This window comes from Coloeus monedula, assembly GCF_965178545.1.
Source record: "Coloeus monedula genome assembly, chromosome: 6".
In the NCBI taxonomy this organism is placed as follows: Eukaryota; Metazoa; Chordata; class Aves; order Passeriformes; family Corvidae; genus Coloeus; species Coloeus monedula.
In genome coordinates this window covers 20,530,485-20,549,755 of record NC_138786.1, presented here as the reverse complement: position 1 = coordinate 20,549,755, position 19,271 = coordinate 20,530,485, and positions in this window count along the sequence as shown.

The window sequence follows — 19,271 nt, the reverse complement described above, 5'->3', positions numbered from 1 at the left end:
ATCATTGGGCATTGCTTTGTGCAAGAAATGCAGGTGGTTATCACTGTATATCACTTTCAGACCACAGAGAGCTTCCCCTTTCCCGCCATCCTGGGGGAATTTAAGAGGAGGAGAATTTCTTTTAGTTCAGAAGTGTTATTCAGCTGACACAAACCAACTCCTAAGAATGGGTATCTGAAGAATATTTCTGACACTACATATCCCAATAAGTCTGGGAAACAGTACACAAGAAGGAACACATTTCTAATAAGCACTTACTTGCTAATGGACAAGCAAAAGTGGGAGCTTGAGAAAAAAAAATCTAAGAAAGCAGATATTTGAAGAAAGATAATAAGAAACCAAATTATGCATTTTTAATTAATTTCTAAGAGGGTGAAAACAGGAAACAGTGACAAGATGTTGTGTTAACAACAGAAAACTTACCCAGCAACAAAAAGTTTGCCAGCAGGGAAGTCTGTGGAGTAAGGGCGCTGAGATAGCTGCCTGAGAGGAAAGGAATAAAGGCATCCCCAACCACTGAGATCCTGGGAAAAGGGAGAGAGAAAATAGGGGAAGGGAAAGGAGGAGGGGCAAAAGGGAAGGAGTGTTCTAGTATGGCTTTAAAGCCACTGCACAGAAGAGCAACATACCCAGATGTCCTCTTTGTGTCCCATGGTCTCTGCCAACAGCCTCAAGTGAGTTTGCCATGTAAGAGCAACAGCTGAAGAAGAAAAAGCAGCAAAGCCTTGGCTACATTGTGACCCCTGTGTGAGACCCTCATGACAGACTCACCTGATCATAGTGCTCAGTGTGGTCCCCACAGTCTTACAGCTGAGCAGCTGGCAGCCTTCTGTACATCTCTGCTTTGTTACCACACAAGATCCTTAGGTATCATATATGCCACTAGTTACTTCAAATCCTACGTATCACCACATCCACTGCAGGATGCTAAATAGCTCTAGTTCAACCATTCTTAGGAAAGAAAGTGGAGAGACAGAAGACACATAGGTCCTGAGGGACACATAACACCAAACCTATTTTCTCCCACCTCTCTCATTTTATAGTCCCTTTTCTCAGGGGCTAATTGTGTTGTTAGTGAGGGCACATGCGGGTGAGAGTCCAGAGGTTTCTCAGCAGCAGCCTTTAAACAAAAAAGGCTTCACACTGAGAGGGCCTGACCCACCCATTAACTTCTCCCACAATATCCTGTTTTATTACTCTACGTGTGAAACACAGCCCCTGGGGAGGGAAGAGCAGAAAACTCTGCACCAACAGGGAAACTAATGAACTTTCCTCTTTCCCGAGCTACTCAGCCTCTGGGAGGCAGCTGAAAAGAAAAACTCAGCTAGGAAGACAGGAATATATCCTCTGTTTGTTGAGTGAGCATGGGAGCAGGTGGCCTCCAGCAGCCACAGGATCGTGATCCAGTGAGACAGGTTACAGCCAAGGGATCAGGAAAGCTTTCAGCAGTGACTTATGCCACGTCCTTCCCAGATGCTGCCCACACTTGGCTCTTCTTGCCCTGCTAATGGGTCGGTCCCTGAAGCTTTGGGAGAGGGCAAACTTCCTTACTTCTGCTGTTTGATATCTTGCTGTCAGCAGCATCTCTGAGAGTCATCCTGAGGAGCTGTCGATGTACTCCAAGGAGTGCTGCACAATTATGGCTGGGATTTTAAAAGGTAACTTTCCTAGCCCTGATACATTCAGTAGGACAAGAAAAGATCACCCAGGTCTCAAAAAAAAAAAAAAAAAGGGTCACCAATGTTAACTGCTATTTGTTATGCAAATATTTATTTTTTACATTGATGATATTTTCTTTTTAAAGACACTGCAGAGGTATTTTGGGCATGGCTGTATTCAGCCAATACAAGGTCTGAAGCAAGATTTGAATACTGGAGGAAAGCTGGATGCAGGCCCTTATTTTCATTTCCTTTAGCAGCAGTTATGGATTGGATAGGAGAAATAACAGCCTTCAGCTCTCTGCACACCTGAGTACAGACCCTTTGTTTGAGGAATCAAATTCCTCCAGTTCAGGGCAAATTCTCAGTGTGGGACAGGAGGCATTTACAGCTTTGTATTGCCATGGCTGCATAAAAGTATTTTGAATGTACCTTGTTTTCTGTGCATCTGATTTGTTAACTGCTTATTTAGAGATAAATCTGTGGAGTTGCAATATTGCTTTTTGAGATGTAAAACATAGGGTAAGTACTAGCCTGCCAAATCAAGCAAACCACTTGCCTTTTCATGATCCCAGGAAGATTTTGTGCTTGGGCTGCTTGACTTTTCCACAACTTTTGCCATAATTTACCATTTTCCTTTCAGATTAAGCAGAAGCCAAGATGAACAGAAAGAAAACTTGAGAAAAGCAGAAATAGAAAAATGTTTCTTCAAAACAGGAAGCTTCGTATTTAAACAGCCACTCTTCAAAGGTGTTCTTTGCAAAAACTCTTTTAAATTGACTAGGAATTAGTTAAATCTCCATTTCCACCCATATCTGCAGCCATTGCTAATCAAACTGAGACAGAAGATGGGCAGATGGGAAGTCAATGGATAACCACTCCCCAGTGGCAAAGCTAAGCTATTTACTCAGTACCAGTCTGTATAAGGTGAGCAGATTGTTCTGGTTCATGATTTATTCTTCTGCTGGGATCCTGTTAACATCTCATTATTGTGAGGGAGACAGCTTTACCTTGGCTTGGACTCCCCAAAGGCAGTCCAGGTTTGAATGGGTGCCCAAAGTCACTTTTGGAAGTTATTTTAACAACAGAGATCATCCTTGATATATAAAATTGAAGTCTTTGTTAGTGGGGCTGCAAAAGCGACCCATGGCCATAAAAAACAGAATTAGAGATCAATATCAGAAAAATTCAGAGAATTCCATGCAAGCTTTCCTACACCACATGTTGCACCAGGGTGTTCAGGCCTCGTTTTGTCCTTGCCAATTTTACTCTGGTCTCTTCAGCCTTCTCAGGGATGTATGTGATGCTTAGAATAATTACTAACTGGACCCAAGAAAATGAGAATGTGGTAAGAAAGTATAGTTTCTGGCATACCACAGTACAGGAGTACTGCCAACACAGCTAGAGGGACCACGCTATGAGATGAGCTATTTGTTATGTTGCAGAGAGGATTGAAGAGAAATGGCAAAAGTCAAGTCATTCTGAGTTAGCCATTAAGGGAGAAAAATTGCTTTTTGCATTTCCAGAGGAGCTGTTGTCATGCTACAGAACAGGAGTAAAACATAAAGCCACTTGGAAGGGAGCAATATAAGATGCAGAGGAGGAAAAGCCAGTCTCAGGAAGGACTCATGCTAACAGCCATACAAACTCCTGAGTTCAGTGGTTGTAACTATAAAATACAGACTTTCACATAGAGGAGATCATGTAAACTAGAAGGGTGGTGCCTTCTAGCTGGTGCCTCCTCCTAGCAGAAGGAACCAAATTCCCCAACACTTGGCCAGCACTTCCCACTTTCAGATAGGCTTCAGCCTGCATAGACTGTGGCTATGCTGTGAGTGCAGGAGGAGTTATGGTGGCAGGGGGAGGCTTTCCAGAATTTCCAGAGTTCTTTTCTACGTTGGAAATAGCACAAGTCTCCTTGTCCAACGCTGTTTCATTGTACATATGGAGTCAGACTCCTTTCTCTGCTGCAGCAGCCAGCCTCACTGACAGGTGCCACAGCCCAAGTAAAAAAGGTCTCATATATTTAGTTGCAAATTATTTCTAAAACCAGTTGTAAGGTCCCTAGGTGCTGCTGCCTCTGATCCAAATTTTGCAGTAGTTTCAGCTTTATTCTATTTGCAAGGCTTGTATTTAACTTACGTATAGCTCCTGATTTTTGTACTTTTTAAAGCAAACTATATATACAGACTATAGAGAGACACAGAGATCTGTGTGTAGTGTGCTTAGCTATAAATATACACGTAGGATGTGTATATAATTTCTGAGCTTCTCATTCTAGCAATTGTATCTATTGTATCTTTTTACGTTACTATGTAAAGAGGCAGAGATAGAGGAATAAACACTAACCATAATTGTCTGTAGCCAATAAAGTAGTATATGGTCTGGGGCTCAACAATTCAACCTGGTAGACAAACTACAGCTGCAATTCTGAGTGTTATTTTTAACTCATTCTCCCACTCAGGCTGTCTTGTCACCTCTCTCCATCTCTGAGACACACATTAAATTGCAGTCTGATAGTATTATAAGCACCTTTGTCAACAAAATAAATTTGTCTCCCTGGGATGGTGAAATGTGTGTCATAAATGAATGAGATTTCTGGAGTTCAGCAGCAATCTACGGGGAGGTGTTAATTAGAACAGACTGTGTCATAAGGAAGCTCAACAGATACAAACTAATTAGCACCAACAAGTGTAGCAGGGCTGCTCTGCGGAGGCAGCACTCCATCACTGGCTTCTAAGAAGTTAGCACTCCTTCCTCTTCCCTGGCTCTAGTCTCAAAATGGCATTAAAACATATGGTACCAGAGCAAGAGTCCCACAAGGACAGCGCGGGAAGATCTGCATTTGCTCCATCCCACGGTTACCTTCCCCAGCTCATTCTCACCACAGCATTCAATTCAGTCTATCCACAAGTCAAAGATCTCCAAGATTTCATCCACGTGAAGCGAGGAAGGTGTGCATCCCTCCTGAGTCTAGGCTGGACTGATGGTTTATAAATGCTACCAGTTTCCTTGGGGAAACTAAGAACAAAGTAGGCTGTTCAGTGCAGAACAGCAAGGCATTCTAAAAGTCCAGCAGAAATCTGGGGAAAAAAGAACTAGAAAGAACCCTTCAGCAGGTCAGCTTATAAGCTTGCAGCTTAAATATTGCTGACGAGCTGACATTAGTCAAGAGGAAAAGATTCCTAAATGACACATCAGATGTGCTTCAAATGAGTCCCCATTTTTTCTCAGATGCAACCTTAGCAGATGGACTTGAGCACATATGATTCTGTAAGCAGATAAGAGGATGGAGATACTAAAAAAAAGGATCAAAAATAGAAAGTAGTGGGAAGAATCATATACAATGTTTCTCACATTCTTGTGCTTGTTAATTTCCTCATTTTTAAGGAAAAATATCTCAGACTGAGCACAGGTGATATGTAATACTAGTGACCAATGGGTTGCCATCTAGCTGGGTATCCTTAGGTTTATAGCTATAAAATTGAGAGTAAATCTGCCCACAGAAGAACCCATACCCACAAACACCTAAGACTTCAAGAACATTATTTGCTATTTTTTCCTTCATAACACAGCCATTTAAAATACTTTGTGTCCACCAGTTCATATTTCCCTCTGCCAGCTTCTTCTTGATTCAAGCACACAATTCCTTTAATAAACACAACAATGTTGGAACCCTTTGGGATCTTGTTCTCTCACCTCTTTTGGTAAAGGACTTATCTCATCTGAGGATGAGAAGCTTTCTTTCCCACTCCAGTCTAAATGTGCTTGACATTTAGAATGTAGTGTAAAAAAATGTAGTGTAAAAGAATGTAGTGTAAAAACTGGTTCCCAACTAACCAAAAGTCAAAGTGCAGGGCCAGACAAAGCTAATGGGACTTGTGGATCCATAACACATGCTAAGAACAAACCATTTCAGCCTGCTTTTAGATGTGTTTGGGCATTTTAACCACATGCATCTTTTGGCACAAATTGGATTAGAAGGTTTTACAACATTATTGCTGTGACCAGTCCCTACTGGCCCATACAAGTTTCTAAGAGCTTCTCCTCTAAAAACTGAATTTCATATATCAAAGAAAGCCAGAATAGAACAGCAGGGGAAAAAAGTATCTTGCCTGCATTTTGGCTCTGCAGGCAGAAAGAAAAAAAAAAAGAAGAGAAAAGAGAGAGAGAGAGAGAGAGAGAGAGTGAGTGTCAAGGGTGTTAGATTCAGCACTTTGGAAAACTATTCTTTCTGAACCTAACACTTAGCAACAGGATAGTCTTTCTTGCTGTCATTAGCTCACAAGATCTTACAGTAGTCTGATGGCTGAGGGCATCATCCTTACAGATGACTGGGTCATGAAGGAGATAACAGGCCAAATGCTTTTATTACTGCATTTGGGTTGCACAACAATATGTGATCACAGCAATTTAGGAAGAATGAATATACATGTACACCCTCTCTAAGACCTGTTTTCTTTCCTCTTACACTAGTAGAGGACTGGGGCCAATATTATCCATTCACAGCAGCACCATGTTACCTGCTGCTACAGAAAGGAGCTGATCAGCTACCCATTGTGTATTGAAGCAGATGGTGTGTAAATACCAGAAGCTTTATGATACCAAGCTTTTCAGAGATCCCATTTCTTTTTCATAGCAGGGTTAAATTAAACTGCAAATCCTGCAAAACAGATAGGGACAATTCTTTCTTCTCACAATCCATTGCAATAAGACCAAACTCCAGTCAAGTCAACAAAACCAGAGGTCTAAAGCAAGTATCAGAAGAGAATCAGTGTTCTCCAAAGCCATATATGTTACAGAAGGAATTAAGATTACTTTTATCAGGTGATGGTAACTGCATCAAGCAGACAAGATTTGTGCAGACTGGAATTCTTGCAGTGAGCACACATGAAAAACACCTTTTCCCCTGCTCTCCACTGTTTTCACCCAGAAAACGGAGTGATGGAACTGCACTAAGCAGGCATTGATTGCTAAGTACTTGGACAATCTGGAAAGGGATTATGGCACATAAACCAAAGCAGACATGCAATTTAACATGCTTTGCATAACTAAGAAACTGAACATGTACAGAATAGCTCAGCACAGCTCAGATCACTTCAAGCTCAGACCACCTTTTAGGCCCGCTGAAGCCTTGTGGGCAGCAGTGTGAAAGACATTACATTAAGACACCTTTGCTTACAGATGATTTTATTATTGTTATTCAGGCATTTACATGAACTATGACAATGCAGATTATTTTCTCCTCTTGGTGCTGATTTCTCACCATCCATCGTGGCAAGGACAGAAATCTGGCTGTGTAGATTCACTCACCCTACTATTTTTCACCCTTGTAGGAGGGAAAGGCTTGCAAAAGACCTGAGATACAGAGTAAAACACAAAGCCCATGGACAAGTGAAAAACCAGCTGGGTTCTTAGAAATCAACCCCCTTCTCTGAGACTATTCACCAGACTGCTGGCTGTGACAGATAGAATTCTAAAAACATGGCTTTCTTTTCATTATTATGCTGTGTGCCTTTCTTATTCCACTTTCTCACAGGAAAAATGGATAAGGGAAACACTGTTACATTTGTTTGTAGTTCATTTTAATTCTGAACTCAGAGGAGAGCACAAGTGAGATCCAGTTGTGCAATCCATTTCATTGCTTTGACTTTGCTCTGTGAAGTCTCTTCACAGAGACACTCGAGCTTCAGTTGCAAGCACCATTGCAAGAATCACATCACTGGACTTACTTGAATGCAGAGGAAAATACACAAAATACTTGTTTCTTCTACCTCTCCTCCAAACCCACAAACCATTCTAAAAATCATTTTCCTTCCGTTTTGAGCAATAAAAAGAGTAATCCCGTGCATCATTAATTGCTTATAGACAGCAGGTGCAAATTTGCTTAATACCTGATTAACTGTTCTGGGTAGCATGAGGGAATCCAAATTCCTAACATACCAGTTAGTGGGACACTGGTGGAACTAGTCTGGAGTCTCTAGATTTAAAGCATGTACTGGTTTGCTCCTCTGGTTTTGAAAGGAGCAGGCCACCTCCTGTATAAGCCACTGACTGCTTTGTCAGAAAGCAGGTCATAGAAGGTCTGTCTGACTTGACACAACATGCTTTGAGCTCTCATAGTTGCACAAACTGATTATGAAATTAAATGTGATGATGAAATACACTAATTATCAAACTCCTAGATCACAATGGTGTCTTTTTTATCCAATATTACTTATCTGAACAGGAAAAAATGGCTTAAAGTATCTTTTGAACTTACTGTGTAACCCTGCTGCTATGGTTTCCTGCAGCCATATAGGTAACTGGGAGACCTGGTGTAGCAAGCAGCTGCTGTGGTTTGCTCCTCTCTTCATACACACTGGGAAGAAGAACAGAATAAAGGATAAGCTTGTCCTCACTATTTCAGTCAGGCTGGGAAAGTCCTCTCAGACTATTTTATTTTACTGATTTTTTTATGGTGTGGCAATTTATAGGGGCCTTGGTGCAGCGTATGTGATTATATGAAGAGCTGAGCCCATGACTCTGTACTGGAAACCCAGTGGCCCACATGGCAAACCCATTCATGACCCAAAACCTATGACCCTGGGGTTTCTACTCAGATGTAGTATGGTAAAAGTAACAAACACCTACTCTGGCTTTCCTTGGCACTCCAGTCTGTGTACCATTCCAAAGTGCAGAAGGTACTTCAGGATCCATGACATACTTTCCTTTCTTATATACCTTTCCACAAAATATAATATAATATAATATAATATAATATAATATAATATACTGCATAGAGATATACAGTACTCTTCCATGACATCCTCTGAGAAATGAGCAGGACAGTACAACTTAATCTGGCGCTACTCACAAATTACAGCTTGCACATGAGAGGAAATCCAGCTCAGCTCATATAGCAGAACTGTAAAGCTGTGACAAAATACTTACCAAGTTATTAATGACTTATAATATGGCAGTAGTCAAGGGGTCAAGTCCCAGACAAGGCATATTTCATGCAAGTCCTATAAAGTCTGATTCAAAATCGCAGAGACCTTCACACATATAACCCAGTATATGCTCCCAAACGCCTGGAGACAGTCACTTGCTGCTACAAATTCTGCTGTACAACCTGCACTTTAAATGCAAAGCCCCCTGGTGCTAGCAGTAATGATTTGGATTAGCACTTTATTTCCCACTGCTAGAGAAATAAAAATCTCTTAGTACCACTATCAGAGATTTCTGCGGCAACTCAGTGAATAATGGTAAAAGCAGCTGCAAAATAGCAAGCGAACAAAGACTACAGAGATATAATGGTGACTCAACAACCTTTCAATTCAGATACTAAAGTGTCTGCAGCTCCTTTTATGCTGCAGGTGAATAAAAGGTGATTGAGCAGAATTAACCTCTCCCTAGAGCATTAAGAAAAGTTAAAGTTCTGGTGCAGGCTTGCTGGGCTCTTTCAAATTTGAGTTTCTTACTACTTTTACTGCTGTAATACCAGTGAACTGAATGTCCAATGAACTGAATTTCGGCAGCGCTGAGTTTTGGAGGACCGAGTTAAAAGAATTATGTGAATTAAAAGTGCATCTATTGAGATGATAAGCTTCCAGTTGAAATATATAAGCCTTCAGGAAATACTGATATCGAACTGCAAACTCTCTTGTTCTCTTCCCAAGCACCTATACAGTGCTATGCACAAGAGGTACTTACCCTGCCTATAGAAATTTAATTGACTGTATGAAAATTTGTTTAAATTCCACACTAAGACTACAGATATTCAAGCATATGTACAGTCATTTTAGGGGTTTAACACTAATTTAAATGTCAATTTGGGAGCCCCATGTGAAGAACAGGCTCCACAGCTCTGGCTTGGAAACCTGAAGCCCTGACTCCTACCAAGTGTATCCAGCACTTGGGTTGCTTTCTGATGTAAATGGAGCAATTTTCCTCACTTTGCAACAAATACTGAAACTACAAACAGCAAGGGTTTCATTAAGCTTTTGCTGAGGGGAAGACAAAGGAAAACAAATTGATGAGTAAAATGATTAATGTGGAAAAGTCAAAGCTGTCTGGGAGAAAACACAGAAACCACATCACAGGTTTTTTAAGTTTTCAAGGAAAATACAAACTGTACATTTCCAAAATGTTTGGATAGGCTTCTCCTCTCCTTCCCACAACCACAGTTTCTCTTAAACATCTTTGTGGTTTTGATTCAGACCAAAACTATAGAACCAGAGGTGTCACAGGAGATTTACTTCAGGTGCATGAGGTATAAAATTCAGCTTTAAGTGGATTTTGGATGATAGTTTATCCAACTCAAATATTACCTACCCAATACTTACAACCAAAGTGAGCAGGCAATAAAAAAAGTATGAAAGCATAACATCTCCCCATCAGGAAACAGAAAGAAAAACATATTCTAGGACAGATGCAGAAACCTACCTTAACATAACTGAGGACAACACTGGGCCATGGCAGGATTTTGTACATAGTGCTAGCTCTAAGGACAAGTTTACTAATGGAAGGTGATTATTAGGTGACATGCCTATTTTGGAGGAATAAAAAGAAACCCAGTTAGTTGGAGGTATTAATCTTGCTGCACCCTGCAAAATTCTTTCACTCTGGGCAATCACGAACTGGATGAAGTTTAACAAGGGCAGTTGCTGAATTCTGCATCAGGGATGGGGCAACCAAGGATGTATGGACAGACTGGGGAACAAGACACTGAAGAGTAGCACCACTCAAAGGGACGTGGTGGTCCTGGCTGATGGCAAGTTGAATATGAGTCAACAATGCCTTGGCAGCCAGGAGGCCATATATGTACTGCACGATAGGGGAGCATTGAATAGCTGGGTGTCTCTATTTGTCATCTGAGTTATAAAGATGATAAAGCACTCCTTCACAGCAGCACTCAAGAATTTTATGTACAATACACCAGAAATTGTGTATTAAGTGGCTGAAGACATTTGGCTTTTCGCCCTTCGTAACCACTGACAATATGTGGGCATCTAAGTGTGATTGCACAACTTCCTGCATTATTACTCATGTCATGGCTTATCAACCAGGATACTTAGTGGCATTTATGAACATATTTAATGCTGATACAAGCAAAAGAAGAGTAAGCCATATGTTCTTTTATTTCAGGTTTGAGCAAGGCCAGCTCATTGAAGGCAGGTGCTGGGTTGTCCTTAGGTTTCTGCTGATCAGATCTGCCACAGGGACATGGAATCCAGTCAGCATCACAGACAAGCAGGAGCCACTGCTTCCTGCAGGTTTTCGAGGTGGAAAGCATTCTGGTCCTCCTGCCAGACAGTTTATCAATACTGCTGCTGCTGAATATAGATTTTTGCCTCTCTGGGTTACCTGCAGATCTTAGGAAGAAAAATCTCTTTTCATAAAGTCTACACTGTTTGTCCTCAAAGGACTGCCTGGCTGCAGATAGAGTGCAGCTGAAACACATAACTGGACTTTGGCTGTACTCTTGGACGTGGCCTCAGAACTGAGTCCACACAAGGTTGTGCCTTCAACAGGAGAGTTTCACCCTGAAACTCATTCTCCCCTTCCTTGAGCAAATCATCCTCTGGAAAAAGGACCAGGACCCTCTAGGAATGCAGCACTCACAGTTCCTGGGATACTGCACAGATCTGCCAACAGACCCAGAAGAATGCAAACCCCTGTAACCTGACAGAATCCATAATATACCAATGCTTCACGGTACTTCTGCGTCTCTGTTCCTACTCAGAGGAGCATCACCAAACATAGAGTTCTATAGGATATTCTGGGAAGCAAAGAAGAAAATATTCTGGAAAAAAAATACCATCTAGGAATTAATGTATGACTTGAGACTGGGGGATACAGAGGTGAGATAAGCTAAAGCTGCAGAGGCTTAACTAAACTGACATGGTCAATTACCAGATAATGGCCATTTCCAAACTTCTTATCTCAGTTACTAACAATCTGGCTACAAATAATAAAAAGAAATTTGATTAAAGTAATTTGATTTTACTCGGGAGGGTTTCAAAAACTAATATTAAAAAATGGGCTCGTGGTGAAAAGTAGTTTTAAACAGTTGCAGCAGCAGGGTGGAGGAGTATTTTCCCAACAAAACTGTGCCATTCCTTCACTGCTTCAAGGCTTCCTACCTTACCTACAAAAAATTGTTTGGTGAAAAATCCATTTTGTTCATTTGTTCCTGAAAAAAATAAGCGAGTGGGCAGAGGCAGGGGCTGTACCTTAGCCAGCAGAAACCAGCAAGATTCCTGTGCTCTGTAAGTACCAGGGTTTGTGATCAGACAGATAATCTCAGATAAGACCAAACAGTAGAGCTCGGAGAAGCAGAGAGGCTTTTGGGCACACAAGTCATAATTAAGTGCCTACTGAGTGTTTGAAAGCGTCCTCTTCTTTTCCAGCTCTATCTGCTGGTTTAATGCAAGACATTACCTCTACAGACTTTGGATTTATGATGTCCTTAGATTGTCACAACTTTGACAACACACCGAGCAAAAATAATGAACAAAACAAATCACGTTCAAAAACTATGTAGCAGTTACAGACTCAGCATGCTCCTAAATGTAAAGCTTATTAAACTGATTCTCCTCCTTGTCAGAGTACATTCTATGCAGGGTCACAAAGGTCCGGGGACATGAAGTTTAATATCATGACTGATTTTCTGGTTTCATCAGAGTGACTGATATGGATAAACAAAGAGTTTTCTCTTATCCTTTATTTCCCGGCTCCCCATGTAAAGCAGAATATTCAAGACTAGGAAACATAATTTAAATTTATTGCCTTTATCTCTAAACAAAGGACTTTGAGAAATATGTTTCTGTCCTGGTATTTGTGGAAATGAAAGCACGGGGTCAATGCCAAACTAAAACTCTTTTTTGCTAGATTGACAGAGGGGAATCTGTAATGCCAGAGGCAAATTCGGAGTCATTCTGCTTACAGGATCAAACCATTCCTGAATACGGTAAAGTGAATGACCATCTTTTTCTATCTAGCCTGTGTCTACAGACCTCAGCAGATAATTGGCATCACATAAATAAATAGGAAGTTTTTAAAAAGTGTATTGAGTTGACAGAATGAGTCTTAAACCAGAGAACAAAACGCTGGCAGCCTGGTTTGATACCTCTCATGAAGAAGAGGCTGCTAATCCTGATAAATATTCATTCTGAACAGGAGCCTGAAATGAAATGCATAAATTCACACCTCTCAAATAGGACATCTTTTGAAAGACATCAAAATACAATATTCTCCACACATTTTTCCACTTTGGCTTGTCCCTTGTACTTCAATTAATTAAATATTACCCGCACATTCCTGTATGTACATAGCAAAGAAAATCACTGTGTTCTCAAAGTTCAGACCTTGATACTAAGACCACACACATACCACTGGCACATGAACAAGAAGTATTTTTTTTCCCCTTAACATTTTCATACAGTAAAACATTTCCTTTAGATATAGCAGTTAATTGAATTTGATGGCAACACAAACGTCCTAGGGAGATACAAGCACATATTTAGCATTTTATAATGAGTAGCCAGGACCATCCGCAAAGGTTTAGGGGCCATGCAGGCTCCATGTCCTGATGTAGCCCCAGAAATAAAGCAAAAATCCCACAGGTCTTCACTGTTACCTAGGAAGCCTGAAGAGACAGGCAGTCTCATGATCCAGAAGATCCTGGGGGTAAACTACAAAATATTCTTCTTCTCTGTGGAAAGAAGAATCTGCCAGAGAAAGAAGATTACCAATACTCTTTCTACAACTAAGTTCCTGTATTGACTCCAATATTCCCAAATTGCTCAGCACAAAACATGATGAGCACTCTGAAACCTTTTTCCCTTTATCCCAGTCCCTAAAGGGGAGTTTCCACCCAGTGCCTATATACTGTGTTCATCTTTCCTCATGCAGGCATTTCAACGTGTCCTACAAATGCACAGTCTCAGATTCTCCTCTGGAAGAAGAGCAGGAGCTTGCAGAGGCCACAGAATGTCTTCTGGACCCTGTGACCTCAGACTTCTCAGTCAAAAGACATTCATATAAGATGTGAGGTGAGATGTGACAATGAACTGAAACTTAGAGAGGCTGCTGTCCACATTACCCACAGGTAAGCAGTGGGACCAGGTTTGTGAGTAGCTGCTCTATTTCACTGGTCAGAACTGGGCAACTGTCAGGGAGAAAGTAGCATGACTACAGGAATTCCAGTGCAACAGTGCCAAAATGGACATCTTACTTCTCTCATTAGTAGAAGAAAAGTCATCTCAGAACCCAGGAATTCAGCCCCAGAAGGCTTTTTCTGTCAAGTCTGTTAACACAATCCTCTTAGCCAAAATTTACTCTGAACTCAACTCAAAGCTGCTGCTCCTAGGCCCTGTTACAGTGTATTCCATGTGGACACCTAAGGAAACATGCACCACCATTTTCACTCAGTGCAGTTGCAGTTGCTCCACAAAGAGCACAGTGCAGTAGCCTTACAGTTTTGTGAATTTTGCAAAGATACTTGAACTCAGGGAAAAATTTGCAGACAAAAGGGGTGTAACCTTTCTTCAGAGTGGCTTCCAGTGCTCCTCAGGGCAGAGACTGTCTTTGTGCCTTGTACATACAGAGAACATAGACTTAGCAAAATAGAAACTTTGATCTAATTTCCTCCTTCACCTACATGCACTTGAGCTGTGCAGAGTACAAGAGGTAAAATCTCATCTGTTCAGGGTCTATTCAGAAGGACAAAGGAGTAATAAAATCGGGACTCAGTGTTCTGGACGAAAGGACATAACCTCCCAACAGGGTCCCCTTCTCTCTTTAAGAACAGAGTCACAAATGAAAGAGGTATCTTTGTGTGAGCTCCCAAGAAACTGCTGAGAGGGCTGAGCACTTTGGAAATGTAAAAAGAGGATTATGATGTTTAAATATAAGAATTGCTTCAATTAAGATAATCAGGAGATATTTTTCAAGCATCCATTGAGATTTTTGGGCAGGGGGAGGAGAGAAGAAAAAAATCCCTACACCAACTTGTGTAATTGCCTTAATTATATAATTAGATTTTTTCCTCCTTGCCTATTCCATCCACTGCTTATAGTGTGGCCTCTATGACAAACATGAAGGGATTCAGTAACTTTCATTCCTCTCTAACATCATTAATCTCAGAGTAGGTCTACCATGGTCAAAACTACCTGCAGTCTCAATAATAATCTTTTCTACATATGTTTCATATGTAGAAAATCAAAATTACCTGCAAGAAGAAATTCTGAAAAAAACCTCAGAACAAAAGTACCCGAAAAGGATCTCATATTGTCACCCTCAGAGATCAGTGGCAGTGCTTTGCCTACCGACCTGCTTCACGGACCTCCTTTACTTGGGCAAACACTTCATCTTACAGGAGTAACAGTAGTTGGCCTTTGTATTGATCAGCTGGAGAAGGAATAAAGCAAGCTGCCAGTAGAGTTCAAGTGCACTAGCTGCCAGCCAGTTCTACAGGACATGTGTCTGCAGGGAAGTGCAGCCTCCTCATCCTGTACTCCTGCTTCCTTTGAAATGCCATGTCATGTCATGGGGAGTTGGGTCAGGCAGCTATGCAGAGGAAAACTTGGGTAATTTTACCTGGATTGCCCAGTAGGAACATGACAAAAGAGAGAGAGAGTTGGGCTGCCAGTTCTGGCAGCAGAGCGGGCTGAGATCCTGGCTGACAGCAATCATGGGTTCCTCTCCAGAGCATATAGGACATGGCACACTTTCTCAGGCACAGGCTGTCCTGCCCCAAATCCCAAAACTGGCTAACAAGCTTTCAGGACACTCTAGCTCCTAAGAAGAGAGTTGCCAAGATGTGTTTGCCCATTTCTTTTAATGTAAATCAATGCTCTCCTTCTAGTCCCATTGCTGAAAAAGGCTGGACATTTTTTTTCTGGATGACAACTTAAAAATAATAACATGGTGAGGTAGATAGCTCAGACAGAAAAATTCAGCCAAAGTGCTTGTTATTTGGTAATAATATAATCTGGTTTGAACTTCTTAGGATAGAGTGTTGAGGTGACCTTATTAGGTGTACTACTAAAATTTCTTACTGCAGTTGCAACAGAGACAGAAAAATGAAGTTCTTTATAGGTCATGCTAGATGCTATCCACAGGCAGCATCTTTGAACTGGCACAGGTTAAGCCTGACTGATGGGCAAGGCTGGTACCAGCATGTAACTTTCTCTGCTATAGGTTTGCTTCTAATTAAGGCGGTTAGATACTGTGTGGAAAGTTCTCTTCACAACTGCTCACAAGGTATCTTCCAGTAAGAGCCTACCAGGGCAGTGGAATTGAAAGTGGAGATCTAATAATAAAAATCAAGACAGAAGTGTCACTTCAGACACTTGTCTGAATGGCTGCTGTTTTGAAAAGGAGAAAGGTAAGAAAAGAGAAAGGGGACATCCTCCTACCAGAGTATGTCCTGCCTGGTCTGCATAGCAGCAACAAGTCACTGGAGACCTACCCCATGAGATTTTAAAGTTTATAAACTTGGAATAGGAATTTCTCTATTTGTTCTCAGTCAGTTTATCTGGCTGCTTTCCAAAACTCTGGTCTGCTCCAGAGGTGATGCATTTTGTTGTTGTTTTGAGAAGTTTCATTAGGTAACTGGAACCAAGTGCTAAAAATACCCTCAGCGCAGAGCTCTTCCCAAAATAAAACCTGATTACTTTAAGTAAGGGCCATGCCTTGAGAGAATTTGCAATCCTTACACTATTCACAGTCCAGCTTTTCTCTTCATTCATTTGGGAGAATGAAAAAAATAAGAAGTAGAGACAAAGTCAGGTGGAGGTAGTTCTCAGAGGCACTCACTGGGTATCAGCCCGTCAGTTAATTGGTTTTGGAGCTGCAGATGATCATGTAGCACATACCTGAAAATTTCCTCTGCACACAGGGATAGCTGAATAACTATGCATTTCCAATCTGAATTTAAATTTAATTTCTCTCTTGCAGGAGGCACTATATGCAGCTTCCTGAGAAATCAAGGAATTGGTAGCAATGTGACAGCACCATGTCTTACACTTTAGAGCTACCTACTTCCAACACTACTGCAAAACTACTGTAACTTTCAACAACTTTTGACTGCCACATTACTCACCAACTGTTGCATGGTTAAATTCAGCACTGCCTTGGAAAATTAGAGTACTCACACCTACAACAAAATGCACAGAAAGAAGGCAGGCAGTCTTCCCACTTATGCTGGCTAAATGGGACTTTCCAGAAAGAGAGATAAACGCAATCTTTGTCAGGAAAAGTCTGGCACTGATGCCTTCCTGGAAAGGATCCATCTTTTCCATGTCATGGAGGAAAGCCCTCAAGCTAGTGAAGCACCTTTTTTCTACTTCTTGAAGTACCTTCCAAGTTTTATTGCTTTATAAGAAGAAAAAAAAAATAGGCAACTTGCTTTCTCTTGCTTGTGTTCCTCAGAAAACAATGGCAGCTTGTCAAGTAATAAATGAATGGAAAAACAAAATTAAATATTTGAAAGAGCTGGGTCTGTCCTGCTGAAGCAGTTGTGTGCCCCACCACTGGAGCAGATGCCAGCAGCAGGTGAGGAGATTCCCCTTCTCCACCAGATCCACACCTGGCATTGTTCATCACCCATGCTGGGAATCCCTTCTTGGGCAAAATTGTCTGCTGTGAAGAAGTACTCCCCCCTGCAGCTAAGAGTCCCCTTCCTGCTCTCTGGATAACAACAGAGATATTTTAATCCACACATGATTCTAAATGCCACATCCGCCCTGGTCTACAGTCTCCACACGTACCAAATAAAATTGTCAAAGGGGTCTTAGCCCCTCAGTGGACAAGGGCATTAATGAGGAGAGAAAGACCTCAGCCTTTGTCCAAAAGCCCTGAAAACACAGTAAAGCCTTAATGAAAACATAGCAGCACCAGCAAGCGATCAGGACATCAAATTCTGCTTTGCTCTAAAACTACCCCTGCAGTACACTTGCTGGGTTCTCAAAGAGGAAAATGTAGATGAACAGTTGACTTACCTTGTTTTAGTGGTTTGTTTTGGGTATTTTTAAACATAGTTCTAACAATTCTACTAGGCTTTTAAAAAGATCTGGCTGTTCAAAGGGAGGCTTATACTCAATTTCATGGATCTCTAAGATGCAACGATGTAAGACTTCAACCACTGTACTTTACAAAAGGAAATCTTTCACTTGAGAACAACAGGTCACATAATACAAGGAGTGAGACACAGAGCAGCTGCACTAAGCAACTGCAGGACTAAGGAGGACTCATCCACAGGCCCTCCCCACAGCAGCGGTGCTGTGACACGACCAGCGCCGAGCTGCCGAGCAGGACCCAGGCGCCTGGTATGGTGATTTGTCCAGGGTCAGATCAAGTTTACAGCTGACAAGACACTGAGTCCATGTCTCCTGGCTCTCACACCTCCGTTGCTTTGCACCTTGTGCAGTCCTTGAGAGAGGGCAGAGGCAGCCCGCCTGCTCTTACAGGCAGCTGACATAGGACAAACACACTTCTCTGTTCCTGGTCCAGACACTCATGAGTGTATAAAGCAGGCAATTAAAACCACATTTTCCCCCTCTCAGCAATTTCAGGGACAGTCTTTTGCATATATCCAAGTTCATCTGTTTAACATACACTTTAGTTGCCTCAGAAACATCTCTAACAAGAGCTTAGCATTTCCTTAGCACAATGTGCCCTTTACCTTTTGATGGCCGTTCTCTTGGAGTGGCCAGGTAGATTGGCCAGTATAAAGCAGGGATAATGAACAACAGTCCTTTTTCAACACAGCTGAAGAGTTCTTCATTTTCTACTTATTCAGCTGACACTTCATGTCTTGCTAAAGCATATCTATTTGTTTAACATCCCAAACCAGGTTCTAATTTCTCTGCTGTGAATTAATAAACCTCAATAAGGAAATGATAAAGAAACACATGGCCTGAGAACAACTCTGCCCAGCAGGCCTGCAGTGTGATGCTGCCCAGTCATAATTAACACTCAAAACATTGACATGCACATGCCAAACCCATGCAGTGTGGGATTAGCTGTACCTAATCCCTGCTGCTCCCTGCTCTGCTGTACAGCAGCTGCAACAAAAGCATGGGCTCCTGGTATGCTAGTGAGAAAATCTCCAGTATCTTTCCCACAGTCCCCATACTTCTGTGTCCTCTGCATCTTCTTACAACTGTTTTCCTATCTCCTGCTTCTTTGGACCTGCTTTTAGTGTATTTACTCTTTTATGGAACTTAACCTTTGTTCTCCAAGTTCCAGTCTATTTTCCTGTAATTTACCCTTAGGTTCACTAAAAAGTGAGATGCTTTCCCCACTCAAGCTTCTCAAATAGCCAGAACTCTGATGGCTTCTCTTTGATGGTTGAACTAAGATCCATTTATGGTTCCTGAGGTAAGGTAACACTCCCAGTGCTTCCTCTTCCTGCAACTCATCAGCCCCTCCACCTCCTTTTGGCTGTCCCACTCGGGCAAGGCAAAATCTTACAGCAGTCTGTGCAATTCCACCAAAAACTGGCAAATGTCGTCTTTCTGCTTTGTCATTTCATAAATGGCACTATCATATAGTGCTTCTATGTGCCTGACATACTAATAACATAGCTAATTATTCTAGATTGCTTCAGCCAGATCCCACCAA